The sequence below is a fragment of the Pinus tabuliformis genome, chromosome 1_2, assembly GCF_031772625.1.
Source record: "Pinus tabuliformis cultivar Carrire ecotype Pingquan chromosome 1_2, CPIR1, whole genome shotgun sequence".
Taxonomy (NCBI): domain Eukaryota; kingdom Viridiplantae; phylum Streptophyta; class Pinopsida; order Pinales; family Pinaceae; genus Pinus; species Pinus tabuliformis.
Genome location: NC_142298.1, coordinates 731,504,607 through 731,509,941, shown reverse-complemented (window position 1 = coordinate 731,509,941; position 5,335 = coordinate 731,504,607). Strand labels below are relative to the sequence as shown.

The 5,335-nt window shown below is 36.9% G+C and overlaps 1 pseudogene; it reads right to left on the bottom strand.

The window, feature by feature from the left end:
• Window positions 1-509: 509 nt before the first annotated feature.
• LOC149207851 (protease Do-like 7 pseudogene) lies at window positions 510-3,491 on the bottom strand (annotated as a pseudogene).
• Between the last annotated feature and the right edge of the window lie 1,844 nt (window positions 3,492-5,335).

Below are 5,335 nucleotides of genomic sequence, written 5' to 3'. Positions count from 1 at the left end.
TAGAGTTATCAATTAAAAACACATTATATGTATTACTTTAGAAGATTTGATAAGATATGTGCTTCTCTTGGAAAGCAAATGTTTTAGCTTTCCCCTTAATTAGTGAAAGGCTTGTATGGAGGGTGGGGAGTGGGGTTAATGTTAGGTTAGGAGATGACCCATATGGGTTCCATAATTTGTGGGCAGTTTTTAGTGTGTCCATCATTAAAGTTGAAATTTTGTTCATCTCGGTCAAAATAAAAAATCTAAAAATTAAATAAAAACATTTAAATAACTATACAAAACATTTAAATAATGACATGCAAAAAAAATTATACATGAAGAAATTGCATCACTCTGAACTCATATTAAATCTGTATTTAAAAGGAATCTATATTGTTTTAGCCCAAAACTCTCACTAAAATTAAAGTTCTAAAAATGTCAATGTAGTGGGGAAGAAACTTTGGGAACTAGGTGTCCTTCCCAGTCTTGAATTTTTAAGTGCTTAATTTTGAACAATAAAATCTTGCTTAAATAATTTTCCGACGCCATGTTGCCGTTTCAGGATCAAAGATGAGTTCCCAGGAAGGCCAGTAATGTAAGTCTTGCTTTAAACTGAAGACATTTGGCTTTCCAGTCAACTGTATGGTCTTCACACGGACGAACTCCTCATTCTCCAATTCTTTTATCACACCTACAAATGTTTGCAGATCCGGGGTTGCTTTTCCGTTAACTTCAACAATCCACTCGCAAGTATACAATCCATATCTCTGAACAGGACTGCCACCAAATGCATGTGAAACATAAACCCCATGCCCTTGTTTTGGGAAAAACCCTGAGTAAGCAACACCTAGGTGCGGTTTCTGCACAAGACATCCACACCAGCTGACGATGTGCGTAGTTCCAAACCCATCTCTTACATCAGTGCCCACAAGAAGCTCCAACTCTGAACCTCGCCGAAAAATCGTCATTTCTAAATTTCCCTCGTCATCCTGCAACCCATCCAGACGTTTGCAAGCTTTTTCAATATCGCCAAAACTGGTAATCGGCTCCCCATCTATGGCTAATAGCATGTCCCCTTCCTGCAAAGTATGTCCAGCCCTTGATCCAGCCCAACAAGTCTTTACTTGTAACACCTGTCGTCTCACAGGATCCTGTTTTGCTAACTTTGAAACCCACTTCTTGGTTAAGCCAAAGTTGCGGGCTTTTGAAAGTAGGGTTGAATAAAGTTCAAGACCTAAAAAACGGACTAGAGGCATGGGAATGCTGGACCCATTTAGAAGCAAACGTGGACCTTCAGTCCCATTTATAATCTTGTATAGTACTTCATTAATGGAATCAATCGGAATTCCAAAAACGAACTGCATGTTGCCATTCAAGCCATCACCATTCATCGTCAATTCCCTAGAGAAGCTGCCCCATAATGCCTGAACTTTTCCATCCTCATCAGCTAGCACACCAGAAAAACAATCACCAAAATCTGAATCCAATTCGATGACCTCCATGTTCATAGCTCTATACCGGGGATAAAAAAATGGTTTAATATTCAAGGGGGCCACTGTGTTTTTGACACTGGACTTGCGTGATTGAGCTTGATAACTCTGAGTCAACCCAACAAGATATACAGCATCACCTTTCTGCAAAGCAGGTTCAGGACAAAGAACAGCTGCACGTACAGCTGCAGCCCCCGCTGGACCCAATTTCGCAGGATTATATGCTACTAATGCATAATTGTGTACAGGGTGCAGAAAAACAACATCTCCAGCTATGGCAGTTGTGGTAGCAGCAAATGTTAGGGTAACATCTGAGACAGAAACGGGTACTGTATATTTGTCAATGGCAACTATTCCCATTGTTTGAGAATGATAGATAATCACCCCCGTTCCAGAAAAACTCTTACCATGCACACCGTCAATAAAGGCACATGGTGGTATATCTGTCTGGACCATCACAAGTGTTGGCTCAATGACTCTCTCAGCATTAGAAACAAATGTTTGACATTCATCGCCTACATTGCTACCAAATAATTCCTCTGGAATCTCTGGTCCATAGGATGAAATCAGTGGTTGGAATGCTGGATCTTTGGAAACATAAGAAAACGAAGAGGGCCGGATTGCAGGAGTCTTTTTCCAGATTCCAGTGGCATCGTCACGAGTGTAGAGTTGGGGCTCTCCATACCACTCATGCCTATCAACAATCACAACAGCGGACTCAGTTTGATGACCATCAGGTATCATATATTCTAACGAAACTTCTTGCCCTGGAGATAACGTGGACAAAATAGCTATAAAATCATGGAGTTCTGTGATTTCCTCCCCTTCAAATCTTTGAATGATGGCATGGCGAGGAACACCTGATCTTGACAACATATAACCTGGTTCTGCAACATATACTAGACCACAATTGAAGTTGAAATTCCTAGCCTGTTGGTAGGATAGAGGATGAATCACGCCACCACTTACTTCCAAGAAATAATTAGGAGTTATAGAATGCAAGTCTTGGACCTCCAAAGTAACCTTCAGAGGAACACCACCCCTCTCAAACTCTAAATGGACTCTCTTTCCAACATTATCATCCAGCAGTGTCTCCAAATTCAAGAAATGTGTTACAATCTCATCATTCACTCTTACAAGTAAATCCCCAGTCTCTAATTGCATCTTGTGAGCAGGACCTCCAGGCACCACTGAATCTATAACAAGAATTCCTGTCCCAGCAGGAGAAGCCTGTCTCACTAATTTTTCAGTCTCGCTTTGAAACCCTAATCGACGTGCCTCATCAAATTGTTTGTGAACAAGTGTCATCTGGAGCGTGCCTCGAGGAACATGGATTACACTGTTGCCCTCTTCCTTGCACTTCTGTATAATTCTCAGCGCCCTTACCACTCGATCCAGTGGAAGAAAATACGCAGTGCAGCCATCTAGTATGCCCACAGCATTCAGTCCAACTGCTTGTCCATTAACATCAATGATAGGCGAGCCACTTGAGCCTCCACTTGTCCCTGAAGCTGCCCGCATATAAAAGGTATTGAAGTCATTGTATCCATCGTGTTCACAGAAAGGGGCATCTATATCCAATCTGTCCAGGGTCCCCGGTATCACTGAAAGCTTCTCGGAACTGTCATTGCCCACCACCCGAATCTCCAATCCAACAGCGGCGGCTTCGGGTGCAAGAGGGATTTCCTCGCATTCCATAAACTGAATCGCTGCTGGATCGAAACGGAAAAAACCAAAATCATGAACAGGATCACGATAAAGAGGATAAAGTGGAATATCCTCGCCATTGAGGAACGTAGCCCGAGCAACAATAGGGCCAGGCCGGACGACATGCCTGTTGCTGAGAATAATGCCGTGTCTTTTATCTACGATGAAGCCGGTGGCATTGCCACATCCTACAGCTTCTGTATCAAAATTCCGAGGAACAGTGACTTCAATATTAACTATGGCCCCAAAAACCTTGTCAAAAGCCTTTGACCACTTCTCCACAGTCTGGGTATCTGAGCTATCTATTGCCATGGCTACAGATTTCGGCCTTCGTTTCTCCAGAGTGGTCCAGATGGGGGATGTCAGTAAGGTCAAACATAGACTTCTGTATGACAATATAATGATCGGACTTCTCCACAGACGATCAACAAGCTCAAGCAGAGCAGATCGCTTGTGAATCCATTTTATATGAGTTTGGGTGAACGAAGTGCCTTCAGGGCGTCGATTTACTAATAACGTTTGGCTTTTAATACATTAATTCTATATGCAAATGAGAATGTTCATAATTTTAAAGACCATTGTTTTCGCATAGCATGTTAGGTTTAAGCTAAATGAGTTTGCTTGCATGGTTAAGCCTCATTCATTTATTTATTTAGGGTTAATGTTTCTAGTATGTAAATGATAATAATAATATTTTAATTTTAAAATCACAATTAGTTTAGATTTTATCTTGGGGTATGAAATTTTCTTGTGGGTAAGATAACAAGTTTTTGATCAGCGAAGATTACTCCCAATAAAAATAATAATATTTGGTGTATGAGATCATTATGCATTGATTAGATTGTTAAGCCTACAAAGGCATACATACTCTAATCCCTTGGTTTTGAAATTGTGACCTCTTAGGAGGAAATACATATTCTTAACCATTAAGTTGGTGCAAATTGATGTATAGAATTCTCTTAAAATAAGAGATCTATGAGCGAATGGTAGGTTCAACATCCATTTTTGAATCTGTGACCTCTTAGGAGGAAATACATACTCTTAACCATTAAGTTTGTGCATATTGATGTATAGAATTCTCTTAAACAAGAGATCTATGAGCAAATGGTAGGTTGAACATCCATTTTATTTCACTATTAAAGATTACCTTCAACAATTTTTAATTATTAAATACTATTCAAGAAATTACGATTTACTGTGGTTAGAAATTGACTACTAGAGTTTATAAAGGTCTACATACTCTATCCTCTTAGATTTGAATTTATAACCTTTTAGGAGAAAACACATTTTCTTAACTATAAGGTAAATAAGTATGCCACCTAACTTTGTTAGTATGAGGTAAGTAGTATTTATATAATTTATTATTTAACAAAAAAATATTTTAAATTTAGTTCATTAATGTGAAATAAGATAAGAAAGGTTCAGTTTTAGATGAGAAAAATTAAAAACAACTTGAAACTATGTTTTGTATGAAAAGAAGATTGATAAAATTGTGGATGGTTTTAATAGGTGTATTTGGGAAAAATTGGTATGCTCAAAGTGCATTTTATGAAAGAGGCTTATAGTTAAGTTTTAAGTGTCGAAAAAGGTTGTTAAGAGGATCACAAAGTGAAGAAGAAATAATAGAATGTGAAGAGCTAATTAATAAGTAGATAATATTGCTTGTTTTTTTTATTTTTGTGGAAAAACCTGTGAACATATTAGAATCCAGAGTTTCTGACTAGCTTAGTGAGTCCATCATCAGGGCAATAAGATTTGTATTTTGAGAAGAGAGAGCGCAAAATTATGGAGCTTATTAATAGTTATTGGAAAAAAATTTGATGTCTTCTTTTATAGTCGGCTTACAAATGATTAATTGATTAAAAATTATTTTAGTTATTTATTTATTTATATAAGTATTTATTTTATTTATTATTTAATATTAATATTTATTTATTTAGTTTTATTTTATTTTTTTATATATTTTATAATTTTTATATCATTATTTTTTTATTTTTTTATTTTTTATTTATTTATTTATTTATTTATTATTATTATTATTTATTTTTTTTGAAATCTATATTATATGTTTAAGATCCTTTGCTATAGGTTAATTGTTTTACTAGAATGTATATAATTTTAAAGTAATAGTTTGAAGGATTTTTATGTTAACTTAT